The sequence below is a fragment of the Felis catus genome, chromosome C2 (genome assembly GCF_018350175.1).
Source record: "Felis catus isolate Fca126 chromosome C2, F.catus_Fca126_mat1.0, whole genome shotgun sequence".
Classification (NCBI taxonomy): Eukaryota; Metazoa; Chordata; class Mammalia; order Carnivora; family Felidae; genus Felis; species Felis catus.
Genome location: NC_058376.1, coordinates 107,511,332 through 107,533,104, shown reverse-complemented (window position 1 = coordinate 107,533,104; position 21,773 = coordinate 107,511,332). Strand labels below are relative to the sequence as shown.

At 40.5% G+C, this 21,773-nt stretch overlaps 1 long non-coding RNA gene across 24 annotated transcripts in view; it reads left to right on the top strand.

Annotated features, from left to right (window-relative positions):
* LOC102901603 overlaps positions 1-21,773 on the top strand; it is a 79,594-nt gene that overhangs the window by 18,411 nt on the left and 39,410 nt on the right. For 7 of the 24 annotated variants that reach the window (XR_006585336.1, XR_006585353.1, XR_006585332.1 and 4 more), the window contains exons 3-7: positions 2,122-2,188; positions 5,427-5,633; positions 8,341-8,529; positions 9,035-9,139; positions 9,243-10,002. This is a non-coding gene — a long non-coding RNA (uncharacterized LOC102901603). Of the gene's footprint in view, positions 1-1,238; positions 1,273-2,121; positions 2,189-5,426; positions 5,634-7,657; positions 7,826-8,340; positions 8,530-9,034; positions 9,140-9,242; positions 10,003-21,773 lie in introns of all 24 variants that reach the window. The other 17 variants (XR_002144741.3, XR_006585343.1, XR_890730.4 and 14 more) reach the window with 13 other exon arrangements.

Below are 21,773 nucleotides of genomic sequence, written 5' to 3'. Positions count from 1 at the left end.
CTGGGCCTCACCTGACATTGACCTGTTCCTGGCTACTCTGATCCGTGAAGATATCCTTCAATAAGAGGCACTTAGGGTTTCTGATTGCTGCAGAAGCCTCCAACCCCATCATGCAGCCAGGCCATGTGGGCTGACTGTAGCCAGTTTAAAGCTGCTTCCTCAGAAAGATTTTTGGTGGTGAGCTACATCCACCCAAAATGCTATGTAGGTGATTGGGGACTTGGCATGAAATCCTAGGCCTGATGGGCACTGGCTGCCTGGGCAGGCTGACAGGTGCGTACTGCACATGCATGGGCCATGCAGGTAGCCAGGGACAGGTGTATGCGGAAGCCAGATAACAGGTGCAGGCTATAGGGGCTATAACATATCTCCCTAATTCCAGGCTCTAACATAGACAAATCTGCCTGTTCAACTGGGGGTAGAACTGGAGGAATCTAGATGACCTTATCAGGGTGGGGACCCACGAGATGGTCAGGTACACCCAAATGTGTACTGACAGTCCTCAATGTAAAATGGAGCCTCAGAAATACTTTCAGCTGGTGGGCTCCTTACACCCTGAGACCACTCAGGCGGTTGATGTCCTACCAGAGCTCCATGGACCTGGAGTGCCCCTGCAAATGCTAACAGTGTGCAGACGGCACATTCATCGTCCGTGCAGGTCAGGGTGGCCAGGACAATATCCTGAAGCTCCTGTTCACAGGGAGAAGCATTGGGGGTTCCTGACATCTGCCTAATTCAAAGCATTCACCTACACAAATGCTCATATTCCACCTGAGGGCAGAGCTGGAGGAATTTGGACAGACCTGCCAAAGTGGGTCAGCCCAGGATAGTTAGGATACTCTCTAAGAAGAAACACCTGGGAGCCTTGGATCCCTGGATCCAGGTAACACCTGGAGAAGCCTAGGATTACATTGGGCAATCCATTCCAAATGCGGACTATCTGTTGCCAATTAAATCTGCAGCCTCAGAAGAGTTATAAGGAGTGTGCACTCTCCACATTGGAGTTTGTGAAGGTTTTGGAGAAAGGCCTAAGCCCAACAGACCTAGGGGGCCTGGGCACCCAAAGGCCAGCTGACAAAGTACAGACTGCATGTTTATACGTAGCACAGGGCAGGGGAGACAGGGACATAAAACATGACAGCTGTAGGGAGAGGCTGGGTCCCAGGAGCAGGTTACTGGGGGTACTTGCTTCTAATTCCAAGTGCTAATTTTCACAAATGTTCATATTTCCCCTGAAGGCAGAGCTGGAGGAATCTGGACTGCTTTGCTAGGGTGAGTCCACACAAGATGGTTGGGGTATACTCCGAGAAGAGATATCTGGGAGACTTGCTTGATGGGGAACCCCAGGACCCCACCAGGCAGCCAGTCCACATGGAGTCCGATTGTCACCAGTTTAAATCTACTGCCAAAGAAAGATTTTTCTAGTGTGGGCTCCCTCCACCCCAAGGCAATGCAGGTGGTTGGGGGTCCTCCTGGAGCACCAGGGGCCTGGAGTGCCCCCTTCAGCCAAGGGCCAGCTGAGGAGGTACAGATTGTACATATGTAGGCTGTGCAGGTCCAAGTAGCCAGGGGCTTGTAATAGGGCAACTGTAAGGAGAAGCTGGGTAACAGGAGCAGGCTAGTTGGGGTACCTGGAATCTGCTTAATTCCAAGTCTTACTTTAAAGAAATGAGCATATTCCCCCTAAAGGCAGAGCGGGAGGAAAGTGGGCTGCCTTGCTAGAATGGGGCCAGGATGACTGACCAGGATCTCCTCTAATAAGAGGTACCTGAAAGCCTTGATTGCTGGAGCAGCCAGGGGCCCCATCTGACGCTGGTACTGACTGTTTAAAGCCAGTTTAAAGCTGTCACCTCAGAATTTCAGGGGCGGGATTCCTCTGCCCAGGAGGCTATGCGGGTGGTTGGGACCAACCAACTCCACTGGCCTGGAGGGCACCAGCTGTCCTTGGTGGGCTGATGAGGTGCCTACTCTGCATGTGCAAGCTTTGCAGGTCAGAGAACAGCGATAGGACAAGTGTCTGGAGAGGCTCGGTCATAAGATCAAGCTGTTGGGGGTACGGGGATCAGCTTAATAATTCCAAACCCTAACCTATTCAAACATGCATACATATTCCACCCAAAGGTACAGCTGGAGGAGTCTGGACTGACTTGCCAAGATGGGGCCTGTTGTGCTGCTGTGGTATCCTCTGGTAAGAGATATCTGTAAGCCTTGATTCCTGGTAAACCTAAGACCCCATTGAGCAGCCCGTCCAAAAGGGTTCTGACTGTTGATAGTTTAATTTTTTTTTATGTTTTTTTTTTTTTTTTTTTTGAAAGAGAGAGACAGAGTGTGAACGGAGGAGGGGCAGAGAGAGGGAGAGACAGAATCTGAAGCAGGCTCCAGGCTCAGAGCTGTCAGCACGGAGCCCGACGCAGGGCTCAAACCCACGAACCGTGAGATTGTGACCTCAGCCAAAGCTGGATGCTTAACTGACTGAGCCACCCTGGAGCCCTATGACAGTTTAAAGCTGCCATCGCACAAAGATTTCTGGGAGGTTGGCTCCCTCCACTCTGAAGACTATACTGGTTTGGGAGACTACCTCAAGCTCTGCCAGCCTGGAGGACCCTGACTGGCCTCAGCAGGTTGACAGGGTGTGTTACTACACATGTGCAAGCAGCACAGATTTGGGAAGCCAGGGACCTGGAACAGGGCAAGTTTCTGGAGAGACACAGGATCGGTCTGTTGGGGTTTCAAGGCATCTACCTCACTGTAAGTTTAGCTTACACAAATGTGCATATTCTCCCTTAGGGCAGAGCTAGAGGAATCTGGACTGCCTTGCCAGGGTGGGCCTGCACAGGATGGTCTGGGTACCCTCCAATAAGAGACACCCAGGAGCCTTAATTGATGGAGAAGCCTGGGACACCATCAGTCAGCCATCCAAGTGGGTATTGACAGTCCCTAGTTTAAAAAGAAGCCTCAAAAATACTGGTTTGTGGGCTTTCTACACCCAAAGGCCATTCATTCTGGGGGTTGGGGTCCTGCTGAGCTGCATGGCCTGGAGTGCCCCTTATAGCCCAATGCATGCTTCTAGGGTGTGATCTGGGCCTGCACAACCTCAGCAGGTCAGGGTTGCTAAGGTCCTGGAACAGGCCGGTTTGCAGGAGGGGGATATTGGCAGTACCTGGAATCTGCCTAATTCCAAGCCTTCACCTATACAAAGGTGCATATTCCCCCCAAAGACAGAACTGGAAGAATCTGTGCTGCCTTACCAGGGCTGCATAGAGAAGAACGGTCAAGGTACCCTTTAATAACAGACACCTGGGAACTTTAAAGGGCTGGAGAAGCCAGGGACCAATCAGGTATTCAGTCCGATGGTGCTGTCACCAGATTAAAGCTGCAGCCTCAGAAAGACATAAGGAATGGGCACTCTCCACCCTGGAAGCTAGGCAGGTTTTGAAGGACAGCCTGAATCCAACAGGCTCAGAGGGCTTCGGTAGGCAAAGGCCATGGGACAGAGCGTACACTGTGCGTGCATGGGTGGCACAGGTTGGGGGAGCCAGGGACCTGAACCAGGGCAGCTGCAGGAAGTGGCTGGGTCCCAGGAGCAGGCTCCTTGCATATAATTCCAAGTGCTGATTTTCACAAATGTGCCTATTCCCCCTGAAGGCAGGGCTGGAGGAACCTGGACTACCTGACCAGGGTGAGTCCACACAGGGTGGTTGGGGTATACTCCAAGAAGAGAGATACTTGGGAGCCCTCATTGCTGGGGAGCTCCAGGACCCCATCAGGCAGCCAGTCCACATGGCAACTGTCACCGGTTTAAATCTGCCTCAGGAAGGTTTTCCTGATGTGGACTCCCTCCACCATGAGGCCAGGCAGGTAGCTGTGGTGTTTCCACAGCTTCAGGCACCTGGACTGCAGCTCTGTCGCCTATGGCCAGCTGGACGAAAGTGGATGGCCTTGTCAAGGTGGGGCTGGGCCCACAGGCCAGGGTCTCCCCAGTATGAGACACCTGGAAGACTTGTAAACTCAGGACCCCATCAAGCAGCCAGTCCAAATGGGGACTGTCACCAGTTAAAAGCTACCATCTCAGAATTTGGGGAGGTGGACACCCTCTGCGCTGATGGCGATACAAGTGGTTCGGACCCACCCTAGTTCTGCTGGCCTGGAAGGCCATGGCTGCCCTCGTCAAGTTGATGGGGTGTGTGTTACACATTCTCAAGCTGCTCAGGTCAGGGTAGGCAGGAACCTAGAAGAGGGTGAGTATCTGGAGAGGTTGGACCATGGGAGTACATGCTGAATGTGCAAGGAATCTGCCTAATTCCAAGCACTAATCTACACAAATGCACATATTCCCCTTGGGGGCAGAGCTGGGGGGATCTGGTCTGCCTGCCAGGGCAGGTGAGGCAGGATGGTCTAGGAACCCTCCCCTAAGAGACTTCACGACCTCACAGTTTGTGGGTTCCAGCCCTACATCAGGCACTGCACTGACAGTGTCGAAGCCTTCTTGGGATTCTCTTTCCCTCTCTCCCTGCTTCGTCTCCCACTCACACTTTTTCTCTCTCTCTCAAAAATAAATAAACTAAAAAAAAAAAAAAAAGAAAAAAGATATCTAGGAGCCTTGATTGCTAGAGAAGCTCAAGAAAGCATCAGACAGCCAGTCCAAATGGGGACTGACTACTGCCAGTTTAAATCTGTGGCCTTGGAAAATTTTTCTCAGTATGGGCTCCCCCCACCCTGAGGCTTTTCAGTTGATTGGATTCACCCAGAGCTCCAGGGGCCTGGATGGCCACCTGCAGCCCAAGGCCAGCTAACAAGGTGTGAACTGGGTATGGGGGGGGGGACAAGCAGGTCAGGGTAGCCAGGGACCTGGAATGGGCAAGTGTTGGGAGAGGCCAGGTCACAAGTGTGGGCCATTGTAAGTCCAATGCATCTGTTTAATCCAAGCCCTAACCTATAAAATGTACATGTGGGGGCAAATGGCAGAATGCCCCCAAAATGTGCCACTTCAGCATATTATTTTGGATTAAAGTCACTTAGGAAACAGCCAGTACAAGAATAACACTCCCAACAGCTTTGTCTCTAGAAAGCAGGAAATAAATCTCCCATGTGAAAAGTACCCTCCCTGTACCAGGATATAAAGATAAATTTTAATCACCAGATAAGGAATTCAGAGATAAGAAGGCTGTGTAAACATCTTGTTACTTATACTAATTTACTACCCTAGCTCAAATTCTGTTAGAATTTCTTTAAAACTGAAGCTTGTGAACCTAAGTTTTCTTTGTCTCATCAGTTTCTCACAGATTTATTGATTCTTTGATTATAAAGCATGAAAATGCCTGCTTTGGTTAGTTCATCGAGTCTCAAATTTAATATCAGCCCTCCTTGTGCATATAATTAAACTATTTTTCTCCTGTTAATCTGTCTCTTGTCAATTTAATTCTTAGATCACCTAGAAGAACCTTGAAGGTAGAGAATCATTCTTCCTCCTCAACAGTTGGCATAGCCAGCAGGATAAACTTTAGCTGGCTGGACACTGCTGCGGCTGAGAGATTATGGGACATCTGACAAAAGCTGGCACAAGGGAAGAACCCTCATCACCACATCAGCCAACTGGATCTCTGCCTGCCAGGTCTCGTGCAAGTGAGAGTGATGTGAGTCCTTTTTCTTTCTCTTCCTAAATCTAGGTTAGCGGGAGAAAATATTTGTGGAACTAGTGCCTTGGCTCTAATGGCTCTGGTGCATTTGGTAGAGTTCTCTTGGCTTGGCACATCGATTTCCACCCAGAGATGACCACAGCTTTTCTTTATCATTGTATTTTGTGTCATTTGTCATCAAAATGAATTACCATAGGAGAGCACACAGACATAGTCCCGGTCAGCCTGTTGTTCGAGGTGGCCTCACAGACTGGTGAGGTCACAGTTACCATCACATCTGTATCTGTTTAGACAAACTTTGCTGTGGGTCGTCTATGTAAAAGCCGGATGAGGTTTTTCCTTTTGTCTTGTTTTAAGTCCTCAGAGCTTGGCTTAAGTAATTAAACTTAAGATAAAAATTACTGTCCATATCCAATGTAAATTCCCCTTCTTGAAATCCAGCCCCATCTGCCTGTTTTAACTTCCCTTTTCCCCACAAGATTTTCAAGATTTGTGACCAGTGAGAATATTCTCTCCGGTCTCCACCATCCACCAGATGGAATTACCAGAGGGTACTGTGGTGGCCTGTCAAGTAGAATGAGGTTCTGAGACACACAGTTACAAGCAGTACTCTCATTGTCTGGCCTTGCCAGCAATCGGGAGTTCTATGTTATAAGAGGTCCCAGCCCATAAGGGACCCTTGTCTTCGTAACCTCCATTAGTGCTAGAAAAGTCTCATTACAGTAGTACCTGCCCCATGTCACAGATTAGTGGGTCTGTGACTAGAGATGTCTCACATTTTTGTGGGAGACCAAAGGTATTATTTTCTTTACACCATCTTAACTGCCTGTGCAATGAAGGCCTGTGCTGTCTTAGTCTATTTTGGGAGTAAAATTTTGGACCATGGGGGATGTATCATCTATGCCCTCACCCAGGATGCCTCTTGGGTTCTGGTCTAAGCCTGAAGAATTGCCTTTAGGTTTTCCCATAAAAAGCCTTAATCGTTTGAGTCATGGTTGAGATTAGTAAGATCCTACTCATCATTGCCAGACGATGGATCCTTTCAATTGGCTATATTTGAAAGAAAAATATTATTTACAGAGAGTTTTCAATTATCTTATTAGGATGATGGCTACCCTTTGAAGCTCCTTTGACAAGATGAAAGAACAGTAATTAAACTTAAGATAAAAATTATTGTCCATATCCAATGTAAATTCCCCTTCTTGAAATCCAGCCCCATCTGCCTGTTTTAACTTCCTTTTTCCCCACAAGATTTACACAGAGCACTCCAGCCTAATTTCTAGGTTCAATATATACAGGTTAATCATGTAAATGCCAAAAGCCAGGAAATAAACTTAACAGTTTATTATTAAACTTAACAGACTGACAGTAAGGCCTGCTTTGCTCCTGCTTTTCAAGGCTCCATAATTGGACTCTGCCAGCTTCAGGCATTTCTATGCAATATCCTTTATAGATGTATCCTAGACACTCCCACCTTCACCATACACGCGATAAAATTTATGCCTGCTGGACAGCAGCATAGCCCTTTTACTTCCACTTTCAGAAGTTCCTACCAAATTTAGAGAGGAATTAGGAAGATTAGTGGTCATCCACAACACCCCCCACCCCTCACACAAATGGATGACCAAAATGTCTCCTAGGAGACATTTGGCCTAATAGAGGCCAAGGTTAAATTGTATACCTCAGAAAGAGGTTTTTGTAAAAAATGCTTTGTACAGACTTTTCAAAGGCATAAGTATTTTGACTCCCATTTTAGTTATAAATCTCCCTGATATAGGAAGCAAGTTCCATTTTAAAAGGCAGGTCAGTCCCTTGACACCCTAGTACTTTGTGGAAATTAAAAAAAACCTGCCTTTGTCTTGCAAATCTCTAATGTGTTAAAAGACTATCGCTTGTAATTCTACTTATTATCTTGAATTGTGTGTCACAGAAGTAACCAAATTTCCATCTCAACTGCAACGTGAATTCTAATCATATTTTTAACCACTGTCATTTTTAAATCTTTTATCATTTATAAACAGCTTTACTTTTATTCAGTGCTTTCACAAGTGTTGCTACAAAAATGCTTCATCTTCAAGGAAACTCATGAAAAACACTCTAGGATACAGGTTTCTGAGAACTTTAAGATCTTTAAGTAAAAAATCCAGAGTTAGTGGAAAAACTGGATTCAAACAAAACAAGAATTCCACGTGAGTGAATAAACTGATGAAGAGGAGTAATATAATTTTTATGACTTTTGGTTAGAAATGTTGATTTTTTTTGAGAGAGAGAGAGAGAGAGAGAGAGAGAGAGAGTGTGCACGTACACGAGCGGGGGAGAGGTAGAGGGAAAGGGAGAGAGAATCTTAAGCAACTCCATGCCCACTGTGGAGCCCAACTGATAGGTCTATCCTATGACTCTGGGATCATGACCTGAGCCAAAATCAAGAGTTGGATGCTTAACCGACTGAGCCACTCCAGTGCCCCAAAACATTGCTGATTTTTAAGAATGTTTTATTTCCAGATTTAAGAAAACTTTTTTCCCTTAAGCTAATGGGTTTACAACAATAAATTACACATTTGTAAACAGATTTGAAACCTTTATCTTCTCCTTACCTGATCCCCCCCCTACACCACCCAGAATGTGGAAACTCTGTTACTTTATATTTTCATGGCAATATATTTATTTGCATGAATTCAATAAGAATCTGTTCTCCTTGTAACAGGACACAATTGGAAACATGGGCTATATCATCAAGGCTTTGACGGGGATGTCATATTTGAGGGAAACATGCATAGACTCAGATATAACCAAATAGCTTTAAGGAACTGAAGTTGACTTAATGGAGCTAATAAAGCCCATTGCAAATATCAGCCTGACACCTTGCTTACAGAGTAACTGGCAGCCTTACAAGGTAAGTAAGGAAGATCACTTCATTGTAGGTACAAGAACCTCAGGACATTTTGGGGACATCAAGAATAAAGGAAGTAACACAAATTCATAGGTATTATAGGCAAAGTTTGATGATAAGTGTTTGGCTAGACTTCTTAGCCTTGAGAGTCTATTAAAATTTCAGTCTGAAGATTCCTTATGAAAAGTTACAGCAAAGCAGATTTAAAAGACCACAATCAATTACTATACTTGCTGTCCTTATGTAAAGAAGGCCAATTTTAATAAAAGCAAACTTATTTTATAGACAAGTTAGTCTTAATTTGGCTAACTTTGAAAATGAGGGTGACCTCAGAGAGAAAAATTGTTTCAGTAATACTTTTGTGGATATTAGATTCCAGTTCTGTTGACTATCTTTGAGGTTTTGTGTTCTACCTGTAAACCAGACTAGATTCTGAATTCTGATGTCTTGTGACTGGCTACAACTCTCCAAACAATGTTTCTGATTTTCTCCCATCCTTTTGATTTAGAATCATTGAGAATTAAAACAGACTTCTCTCCCTGAAGCCCTGCAAACTAACTATGAATGACTTGATATAAACTTCAGGAAAATCAGCACAATAGATAACATAAAGGTCATTTTCATGCCTGATGCTCTCTGGGCCATTCAAAAAACTCAGGAGAGACATTCAAACTACACACTAGGAAAATCTCTCAGACTTCCATTACCTTCCCTAGCTGTATTTGAAGACGCTTCAAGCCTGACATCTATGCAAGTGGTTGCAGATGGCCCCAGCTCCACACCCCTGGAGTGCCCTGCCTACATGAGGCTGACAGACTGGGTCAGGCTAAGTAGGGACCTGGAACAGGTCAAGTGTTGGGAGCAGCTGGTGATGGGAGAGGGCTACTGGGGACACAAGGAATCTGCCTAATTCCAAACCTTAACATACATAAGTGCACATATTCCTCCTGAATGTAAAATTGGAGGAATCTGGACCATATTGCTAGGGCAGAGCTGGGAGGACTAGCTAGGGGTATCCTTCAGTAACAGACATTTGGGAGCCTTGATTGTTCAACATGTTCTGGACTTCATCAGGCATCCAGTCCAAAGGGGGGATTACTGCTGCCTCAGAAATATTTTTGGAGGGAGGATGTCTCTATCCTGTGGCCATTCACAGGGTTTTGGTGTGGCAAGAGTTCAACAGGCCTGGAGTGCCCCAGCCGCCCAAGACTGGCTGATAAGGTGCAGACTGTGCATGCTCGGGAGGTACAGTTCAGGGTAACCAGGGACCTGGAATGGTACTGTCCGGCAAGGCTGGGTCACAGGAGGGGGCTATTGGAGGTAACTGGCTTCTGCCTAATTCCAAATCCTAATCTGTACACATGTGCGTACTTCCCCTGAAGTCAGCGCTGGAGGAATATGGACCACCTTACGAGGGCTAAATTGGGTGGCTTGCTAAGGAACTTCAATAAGAAATGCCTGGGACCCCAGCAAACAGTAAGTACACATGGGGACCAACTTGGCTATTTCAGTGGTAGATAAAACTGAGCCCGATTTGGGAATCTATATTTTGGTTAAAAGTTCTGTATACTAAGTTACAAAGTATAGGCTACTATTGTGGCTTCTACTATGACCATGAGAGGCTTTCTTAATATAAGTTCCCATATTCTTAGAATAAAAATTTGTGGTGAGACAGAAGCCAGATGTATACCACCATGGATAATGATATGTACTAAGTTTCCTATGTGTCCTTTGTAGACCTTACTAGGTGTCTTTGTTCTTATAAAGTCTGGACATAGTGTGCATGAATGTATTCTTAATTTTCTAATAAGTTGAGAGTATAGTAAAGTTCAATTTTTTGGCTAATTTATATTTACAAATATAATTGCCCATTCTAAATATTTAGCAGTTGCTCTTGTAAGATAAAGTGCTACTACACAAAATAAGTCAGGAATTAAATTGATGTTATTTTCAGAATCTCTGGCATGTGTCCAGTGCTACATTCAATTTTGTAAGATAAAAATTACAGAAATCAGTACCTGGTTGTCTTGGTATATACGCTAGCTTATAATACCAAGAGACAGTTAGTGGTTCAGGCCAATCTTTCTCCTTCAAGTCAGTTTCTAATAGGGCGTGTTGTTCAGGATCCATAATGATTCTCGTGGAGATTGAAGTTGAAGTTTCCACTTTATCAGCTTCCCTAGGTATTTGGTTTCTCCATTGATTGAAGGTTTCACAGTGAATAGATAGATCTTATAGTAAAGGGGAGGGGTGGCAAGGTTGGATTTGGTGATGCTGGTGATGTTGTTGAGTCCTCAGTTGCAATAAGGTGATAGGGGTAGTAATCTGTGGAGGAGAAAAAGATGTCACAGACCCTGGAGTTGTATCTGCAGCAGAATGTGGCAATCTATTTTGTATAACCACCATTGCTGAATAGGTCATGGAAGTATCCAAAGCTGCAATGAGTATGGTATCCAATAGTGAGCAGTAAGGTAGCATACTGCATTGACCCCCATAGTAATACTTAGGGGTTTAATAATGCATAGCAGATTCATGCCTACAAAATTAAGATAGTGTCCTATAAATTTGTAAATCTTGGCAGCTGTTGTTCTTGCCACTCAAGGAGATCTATAGTTTATGGCCAATATTGGGCCATAATTATTGCGAATACCGCCCCAAGCATAATCATCCTGCATCATACTAGGCTAAGTATTAAACATCTAGTGTTGATACAGTAAAACATGGTGTTCTTCATACCTGAAATTTTTATAGACGATTTATGATATTTCCTTAGTTTGATGTAGTATTCTTTCTTCTTTGGTCAACCAGATTGTTTTTTTTTTAATGGCAGGTGCTATAATTTCTGCAGTACTCTAATGATTGTTTTTAAATCAGATTAGTTTTGATTCTGGAGTGTTGTTAGTGCTAATTCCTATTTCTGTGGATGTCTGCCATATTACTTCAATAGAAGTTTTTTCTACCATTCTATATCTATGGTTTAGAGATCTTGCTGCCTCCCAGATCATCTTAGTCCAGACTTTCATACCTAGATTGTTACTAAGCAACCTAAGCTTTTGCTTGAATAAGCCATACTTCTCAACTGATCCAGAAGCTGTTGGGTTGTATAGTATCTAGAAATTCCACAATATGCTGTATTTCCCAGCCCATTCTTATATTAGCTTTCCTGTGAAATGTGTGCCCTAATCTGATTTTATGATGTTTGGGATACAATCAGAAATGATTCAGATTTCTAAAGCTCTTTTGGTGGATTTTTTAAAATTAAGTTTAAAAAATTTTAATTCCAGTAAAGTTAACATACAGTGTTAGATTAGTTTCAGGTGTACAATAAAGTGATTCAACAATTCTATACATTACTCAGTGCTCATCGTGATAACTGTACTCTTAAACCCCTTCACTTATTTCACCCATCCCCCCCCCCACCTCCCCTCTGGTAATCATCAGTTCTCTATAGTTAAGAGTCTGTTTCTTGGTTTGTCTGTTTTCTTCTTTGTTCATTTCTTAAATTCCATACATGAGTGAAATCATATGTTACTTGTCTATCTCTGACTTACTTCACTTAGCATTATACTCTCTAGATCCATCCATGTTGTTACAAATGGCAAGATTTCATTTTTTATGATTGAAATAATATAATAATTCCATTCTTTATCAATTCATCTTTCGATGGGCACTTGGGCTGCTTCCATAATTTAGCTATTGTAAATGATGCTGCAATAAACAAAGGGGTGCATGTATCTCTTTGAATTAGTGTGTTTGTATTTGAGGGGTACATACTCAGTAGTGGGATTACTGGATCATATGGTAGTTCCATTTTTAACTTTTTGAGGAATGTCCGTACTGTCTTCCACAGTGGCTGCAACAGTTTGCATTCCTACCAACAGTGCACAAGGGTTCCTATTTCTTTGCATTCTAACACTTACCTATTTCTTTTGTTTTTGATTTTATACATTCTGACAGGTTTGAAGTGATATCTCATTGTAGTTTTGATCCATTTCCCCGATGGATGAATGATGTTGAGTATCTTTTCGTGTGTTTGGCTATCGGTATTTCTTCTTTGGAGAAATATCTGTCCATGTCTTCTGCCCATTTATTTTTATTTAAAAAATTTTATAATGCATGTTTATTTTTGAGAAAAAGAGAATGAGAGCATGCAAGTGGGGGAGGGGTAGAGAGAGAGACACACAGAATCTGAAGCAGGCTCAAACGGGGCTCCAACACACCATGAGATCATGATCTGAGCCAAAGTTAGACTCTCAACCAACTGAGCCACCCAGGTGCCCTGTCTTCCACCCATTTTTAATTGGATTGTTTTCTGGATGTTGAGTTGTACAAGTTCTTTATATATTTTGGATACTAACCCTTTACTAGATGTCATTTACAAATATCTTCTTCCATTCAGTAGGCAGTCTTTTAGTTTTGTTGATTATTTCTTTTGCTGTGCAGAAACTTTTTATTTTGATATTGTCCCAATAGTTTATATTTGCTTTTGATTTCCTTGCCTCAGGAGACATATCTAGAAAGATGTTGCTATGGCCAATGTCAAAAAGAATTATTACCTGTGCTCTCTTCTAGGATTTTTGTGGTTTCAGGTGCCACATGTAGGTCCTTAATCCATTTTGAGTTTATTTTTGTGTATGGTGTTAGAAAGTGGTCCAGTTTCATTTTTTTGCATGTAGCCACCCAGTTTTCCCAGCTCCATTTGTTGAAGAGGCTTTTTCCCATTGCATATTTTCAGCTGTTTTATAAAAGATTAATTGACCATATAAGTAGGGGCTTATTTCTAGGTTTTTCTGTTCTCTTGTTTTAATCTCTTTGTCTGTTTTTGTGCCACTTACATCCTGTTTTGATTACTACAGCTTTGTGTATAACTTGAAATCTGGAACTGTACTAGCCCCAGTTTTGTTTTTCTTTTTTCAAAATTGCTTTTGCTGTTTGGGGGTCTATTGTGGTTCTATAAAAATAATAGGATTGTTCTAGTTGTGTAAAAAAATGCTGTTGTTATTTTGATATGGATTACATTAAATCTAGTAATTAAATCTAGATCACTTTGGGTAGTATGGACATTTTAACAATATCTGTTATTCTATTCCATAAGCACGGAATATCTTTCTACTTGTTTGTGTTGTCTTCAGTGTCTTTCATCAGCATTTTATAGCTTTCAGAGTACAGGCCCTTCACTTCTTTGGTTATGTTTATTCCTAGGTATTTTATTATTTTTGGTGCAATTGTAAATGGGATTGCTTTCTTAATTTCTGTTGCTTAATTATTAGTATATAAATACATTATATATTTTGTATCCTGCAACCTTAATGAATGTATCAGTTCTAGTAAATTTTTGGTGGAGTCTTCAGGGTTTTTTGTATATAGTATCATGTCTATATATAGTATCATATGATACTATATAGAATCACTGCAAATAGTGAAAGTTTTACTTCTCCCTTACTGATTTGAATGCTTCTTATTCCTTTTTGTTGTCTGATTAGTACGACTAGGACTTGTAGGACTATGTTGAATGAAATTGATGACAGTGGACATCCTTGTCTTGGTCCTATCTTAGAGGAAAGTTCTCAGTGTTTCACCATTGCATATGATGCTCACTGTGGGTTTTTAATATATGGCCTTTATTATTTTGAAGTATGTTCACTCTAAACCTACTTTGTTGAAAGTTTTTTTTTTATCATGAATGAATATTGTACTTTGTCAAATGCTTTTTCTGCATCTATTGAAATGATCATATGGTTTTTATCCTTCCTCTTGTTAATGTCATATATCACATTGATTTCCAAATATTGAACTGCCTTGCATTCCAGGAATAAATTCCATTTGATCATGGTGAATGATTTTTTAAATATATTGGATTTTTTTTTGCTACTATTTTGTTAAGGATTTCCCATATATGTTCATCAGAGATATTAGCCTGTAGGCTTTTGTTTTTGCTTTTTTGCTTTTTGTAGTATCTTTATCTGGTTTTGATATCAGGGTAATACTGGCCTCAGAATGAATTTGGAAACTTTCCCTTCCTTTTCTGTTTTTGGAAGAGTTTGAGAAGAATAGGTATTAATTCTTCTTTAAATGTTTGGTAGAATCCACCTGTGAAGCCATCTTATCCTGGATTTTTGTTTCTTGGGTGTTTTTGAATTACTGATTCCAATTTCATTGCTAGTAATCAGTGTGTTCATATGTTCTATATTCCTGATTCAGTTTAGGGAGAGTATATGCTTCTAGGAATTCATTCATTTCTTCTAGGATGTCCAATTTGTTAGCATATCATTTTCCATAACATTCTCTTATAATCCTTTGTATTTCTGTGGCATTGTTATTTTTCCTCTTTCATTTCTTTAAAAAAATTTTTTTTAATATGAAATTTATTGTCAAATTGGTTTCCATACAACACCCAGTGCTTATCCCAAAAGGTGGCCTCCTCAATACCCATCACCCACCCTCCCCTCACTCCTACCCTTTGTTAACCCTCAGTTCTCAGTTTTAAGAATCTCTTATACTCTGGCTCTCTCCCTCTCTAACCTCTTTTTTTGTTTCTTCCCCTCCCCCATGAACTTCTGTTAAGTTTCTCAGGATCCACATAAGAGTGAAAACATATGGTATCTGTCTTTCTCTGTATGACTTATTTCACTTAGCATAAGTTCTATCCACATTGCTACAAAAGGCCATATTTCATTCTTTCTCATTGCCACCTAGTATTCCATTGTGTATATAAATCACAATTTCTTTATCCTTTCGTCAGTTGATGGATATGACAGTTAGGCTCTTTCCATAATTTGGCTATTGTTGAAAGTGCTGCTATAAACATTGGGGTACAAGTGCCCCTATGCATCAGCACTCCTGTATCCCTTGGGTAAATTCCTAGCAGTGCTGTTGCTGGGTCACAGGGTAGATCTATTTTTAATTTTTTGAGGAACCTCCACACTGTTTTCCAGAGTGGCTGCACCAGTCTGCATTCCCACCAAGAGTGCAAGAGGGTTCCCGTTTCTCCACATCCTCTCCAGCATCTATAGTCTCCTGATTTGTTCATTTTAGCCACTCTAACTGGCGTGAGGTGATATATGAGTGTGGTTCTGATTTGTATTTCCCTGATGAGGAGTGACATTGAGCATCTTTTCATGTGCCTGTTGGCCATCTGGATGTCTTCTTTAGAGAAGTGTCTATTCATGTTTTCTGCCCATTTCTTCACTGGGTTATTTGTTTTTCGGGTGTGGAGTTTGGTGAGCTCTTTATAGATTTTGGATACTAGCCCTTTGTCCGATATGTCATTTGCAAATATCTTTTCCCATTCTGTTGGTTGCCTTTTAGTTTTGTTGGTTGTTTCCTTTGCTGTGCAGACGTTTGTTTTTTTTTGTTTTTGTTTTTGTTTTTTTTTTTTATATCTTCATGAGGTCCCAATAGTTCATTGTTGCTTTTAATTCCCTTGCCTTTGGGGATGTGTCAAGTAAGAAATTGCTGTGGCTGAGGTCAGAGAGGTCTTTTCCTGCTTTCTCCTCTAGGGTTTTGATGGTTTCCTGTCTCACATTCAGGTCCTTTATCCATTTTGAGTTTATTTTTGTGTATGGTGTAAGAAAGTGGTCTAGTTTCATTCTTCATGTTGTTGTCCAGTTCTCCCAGCACCATTTGTTAAAGAAACTGTCTTTTTTTCCATTGGATACTCTTTCCTGCTTTGTCAAAGATTAGTTGGCCATACATTTGTGGGTCTAGTGTTGGGGTGTCTGTTCTATTCCATTGGTCTATGTGTCTGTTTTTGTGCCAATACCATGCTGTCTTGATGATTACAGCTTTGTAGTAGAGGCTAAAGTCTGGGATTGTGATGCCTCCTGCTTTGGTCTTCTTCAAAATTACTTTGGCTATTCGGGGCCTTTTGTGGTTCCATACAAATTTTAGGATTGCTTGTTCTATCTTCGAGAAGAATGCTGGTGCAATTTTGATTGGGATTGCATTGAATGTGTAGATAGCTTTGGGTAGTATTGACATTTTAACAATATTTATTCTTCCAATCCATGAGCACGGAATGTTTTTCCATTTCTTTATATCTTCTCAATTTCCTTCATAAGCTTTATATAGTTTTCAGCATACAGATCTTTTACATCTTTGGTTAGATTTATTCCTAGGTATTTTATGCTTCTTGATGCAATTGTGAATGGGATCAGTTTCTTTATTTGTCTTTCTGTTGCTTCATTATTAGTGTATAAGAATGCAACTGATTTCTGCACATTGATTTTGTATCCTGCAACTTTGCTGAATTCATGTATCAGTTCTAGAAGACTTTTGGTGGAGTCTATTGGATTTTCCATGTATAATATGTCATCTGCAAAAAGTGAAAGCTTCATCTTTGCCAATTTTGATGCCTTTGATTTCCTTTTGTTGTCTGATTGCTGATGCTAGCACTTCCAACACTATGTTAACAGCAGTGAGAGTGGACATCCCTGTCGTGTTCCTGATCTCATGGAGAAAGTTCTCAGTTTTTCCCCATTGAGGATGATATTAGCTGTGGGCTTTTCATATATGGCTTTTATGATGTTTAAGTATGTTCCTTCTATCCCGACTTTCTCAAGGGTTTTTATTAAGAAAGGATGCTGAATTTTGTCAAATGCTTTTTTCTGCATCAATTGACAGGATCATATGGTTCTTATCTTTTCTTTTATTAATGTGATATATCACATTGATTTGCTAATATTGAACCAGCCCTGCAGCCCAGGAATGAATCCCACTTGATCATGGTGAATAATTCTTTTTATATGCTGTTGAATTCGATTTGCTAGTATCTTATTGAGAATTTTTGCATCCATATTCATCAGGGATATTGGCCTGTAGTTCTCTCTTTTTTTACTGGGTCTCTGTCTGGTTTAGGAATCAAAGTAATGCTGGCTTCATAGAATGAGTCTGGAAGTTTTCCTTCCCTTTCTATTTTTTGGAACAGCTTGAGAAGGATAGGTATTATCTCTGCTTTAAATGTCTGGTAGAATTCCCCAGGGAAGCCATCTGGTCCTGGACTCTTACTTGTTGGGAGATTTTTGATAACTGATTCAATTTCTTCGCAGGTTATGTGTCTGTTCAAGCTTTCGATTTCTTCCTGATTGAGTTTTGGAAGTGTGTGGGTGTTTAGGAATTTGTCCATTTCTTCCAGGTTGTCCAGTTTGTTGGCATATAATTTTTGATAGTATTCCCTGATAATTGCTTGTATTTCTGAGGGATTGGTTGTAATAATTCCATTTTCATTCATGATTTTATCTATTTGGGTCATCTCCCTTTTCTTTTTGAGAAGCCTGACTAGAGGTTTGTCAATTTTGTTTATTTTTTCAAAAAACCAACTCTTGGTTTTGTTGATCTGCTCTACCGTTTTTTTAGATTCTACATTGTTTATTTCTGCTCTGATCCTTATTATTTCTCTTCTTGCTGGGTTCGGGGTGTCTTTGCTGTTCTGCTTCTATTTCCTTTAGGTGTGCTGTTAGATTTTGTGTTTGGGATTTTTCTTGTTTCTTGAGATAGGCCTGGATTGCAATGTATTTTCCTCTCAGGACTGCCTTTGCTGCGTCCCAAAGCATTTGGGTTGTTGTATTTTATTTTTCATTTGTTTCCATATATTTTTAAATTTCTTCTCTAATTGCCTGGTTGACCTATTCATTCTTTAGTTGGGTGTTCTTTAACCTCCATGCTTTTGGAGGTTTTCCAGACTTTTTCCTGTGGTTGATTTCAAGCTTCATAGCATTGTGGTCTGAAAGTATGCATGGTATGATCTCAATTCTTGTATACTTATGAAGGGCTGTTTTGTGACCCAGTATGTGATCTGTCTTGGAGAAGGTTCCATGTGCACTCGAGAAGAAAGTATATTCTGTTGCTTTGGGATGCAGAGTTCTAAATATATCTGTCAAGTCCATCTGATCCAATGTATCATTCAGGGCCCTTGTTTCTTTATTGATCCTGTGTCTAGATCACCTATCCATTGTTGTAAGTGGAGTATTAAAGTCCCCTGAAATCACCACAGTCTTATCAATAAGGCTGCTTATGTTTGTGATTGTTTTATATATTTGGGGGCTTCCGTATTCGGTGCATAGACATTTATAATTGTTAGCTCTTCCTGATGGATAGACCCTGTAATTATTATGTAATGCCCTTCTTCATCTCTTGTTACAGCCTTTAAAGTCTAGTTTGTCTGGTATAAGTATGGCTAGTCCAGCTTTCTTTTGACTTCCAGTAGCATGATAGATAGTTCTCCATCCCCTCACTTTCAATCTGAAGGTGTCCTCAGGTCTAAAATGAATCTCTTGTAGACAGCAAATAGATGGGTCTTGTTTTTTTATCCATTCTGATACCCCATGTCTTTTGGTTGGAGCATTTAGTCCATTTACATTCAGTGTTATTATAGAAAGATATGAGTCATATGACTCTATAGATATGACTCTATAGAAAGATAGAGTCATTGTGATGTCTGTAGGTTTCATGCTTGTAGTGATGTCTCTGGTACTTTGTCTCACAGGATCCCCCTTAGGATCTCTTGTAGGGCTGGTTTAGTGGTGATGAATTCCTTCAGTTTTTGTTTGGGAAGATCTTTATCTCTCCTTCTATTCTAAATGACAGACTTGGTGGATAAAGGATTCTCGGCTGCATATTTTTTCTGTTCATCACATTGAAGATTTTCTGCCATTCCTTTCTGGCCTTCCAAGTTTCAGTAGATGGATCCATCACTAGTCTTATCGGTTTCCCTTTATATGTTAGACCATGTTTATCCCTAGCTGCTTTCAGAATTTTCTCTTTATCCTTGTATTAAAAAAAATTTTTTTAACGTTTATTTATTTTTGAGAGAGAGAGGCAAAGCATGAGTGGAGGATGGACAGAGAGAGAGGGAGACATAGAATCTGAAGCAGGCTCCAGGCTCTGAGCTGTCAGCACAGAGCCCAACGTGGGGCTGGAACCCACGAACCTTGAGATCATGACCTGAGCCGAAGTCAGATGCTTAACCGACTGAGCCACACGGGAGTTCTTCCTCTTTCATTTCTGATTTTGAGTCCTCTCTTTTTTTTTTTATGGGTCTAGCTAAAGGTTTATCAATATTATTGATCTTTTCAAAGAAGTAGGTTTTGTTTTCATTAATCTGTTCTGATTTTTTAAATCTCTATTTCATATATTTCTGCTCTAATATTTAGTATTTCCTTCCTTCTGCTAGTTTGGGGCTTTGCTCTTCTTTTTCTAGCTTCTTTAGGTGTAAAGTTAGGTTGTTTGAGATTTTTCTTGTTTCCTGATGTAGGCCTATATTGCTATAAATTTCTCTCCTAGAATAGCTTTTGCTACATCCCAAAGATTTGGGGCCATTGTATTTTCCTGATCATTTGTATGTATGTATTAAATTTCTTTGATTTCTTCTTTGACCCATTTGTTGTGTGATAGAATGTTATTTAATCTCCATGTATTTGTGTTCCAGATTTTTTTCTTGTGGTTGATTTCTAGTTTCATAGTGTTGTAGTCAGAAAAGATGCATGTTTTGATTTCAGTCTTTTTGAATTTGTGGCCTAATGTGATCTATTCTGGAGAATGTTCCATGTGTACTTGAAAAGCATGTGAATTTTTGCTGTGTCTGAATATATCTATTAAATCCATCTGGTCCAGTTTGTCATTCAAAGCCACTGTTTCCTTGTTGATTTTCTTTCTAGGTGATCTGTTGATGTAAGTGGGATGTTAAAATTTCAGTTCACTAGGATTGTTGATTTCGTCTATTATGTTTATTAACTTATTTATGTTATTTGGGTGCTTTCATGTTGGGTGCATAAATGTTTACAATTATTATACCTTATTGTTAAGTTGTTCCCTTTATGATTATATAGTGTCCATCTTTATCTCTTGTTACAGTCTGTTTTAAAGTGTGTTTTGTCCAATATATTGTTACCAGCTTTCTTTTCACTTCCATTTGCATGAAAATGTTTTTCCATCTCTTCCCTTTAAATCTGCATGTGTCTTTAGGTCTCTTGTAGGCAGGATATTGATGGGTTTTACAATTTTATCCAGTTAGGCACCCTATTCTTTTGATTAGTAGTTCAGTCCATTAACATTCAAAGTAATTACTGGTAAGTATGTATTTATTGCCATTTTATTACTTGCTTTATGATCACTTTTGTAGTTCTTTGTTCCTTTCTTACTCTCTTGTGGTTTGATGGCTTTCTTTAGTGATATGCTTGGATTCCTTTTTGGGTTTTTTTGCATATTTATGTCAGGTTACCATTAGGTTTGTGGTTTGATTTGTGGTTACCATTAGGTTTATATATAATATCCTATGCATATGGCAGTCTATATTGATTGTTGGTAAAGCTTGAACCCATTCTAAAAGCACTAATATTTTATTTCCCCCACCCCACATTTTAGGTATATGGTGTTATACTTTACATCTTTATTTTGTGAATACCTTAACCAATTTTCATAGATATATTGATTTTAATATTTTTGAATTTGTGGCCTAATATTCCTGCTGTTGTGCTTTAACCTCCACACTGGTTTTATAAGGTATTAATATACTGTTTTTATAATGTTTATATGTACCTATGAAAGTGTTCCCTTTCCTACTTTTATTACTCCTGCTTATGGGCTTTCCTTCCCACTCAGAGAAACCCTTTAACATTTCTTGTAGAAATGGATTAGTGGTCATGAATATCTTTATTTTTGTCTGGAAAACTACTTCTCTCTCCTTCTATTCTGAATGATAGCCTTGCCGGATAGAGAGTATTATTGGCTGCAGATTTTTCTCCTTTTAGCACTTTGAATATATCGTGCCCAAACTCAGCTGATAGCCTTATATGGGATTCCCCTTGTATGTAACTGTTTTCTCTGGCTATTTTTAAAATTCATCACTTTTTTTAAAACGTCATTTTAACTATTCTGTGTCTTGGTGTGGAGCACCCTAGGTTGATTTTGTTGGGGCTCTCTGTGCCTCTTGGATCTGGATCTCTGTTTCCTTCTGCAGATTAGGGAAGTTTTCAGCTATTATTTATTAAATTTTCTGCCCCCTTTTTTCTCTCTTCTTCTGGGATCCCTATAATATGAATGTTATTATACTTGGTGGGGTCACTGTGCTCCCTTAACCTATTCTCATTTTCTAATATTCTTTTTTTCTTCTGTTCCATTTGGTTGCTTTCCATTATTCTGTTCTCCAGGTCACTCATCCATTCTTCTACTTCCTCTAGTCCTTTATTCCATGTAGTGTATTTTTCAGTTATTGAGTTCATCTCTGGTTGGTTCTTCTTAATATTTTCTCT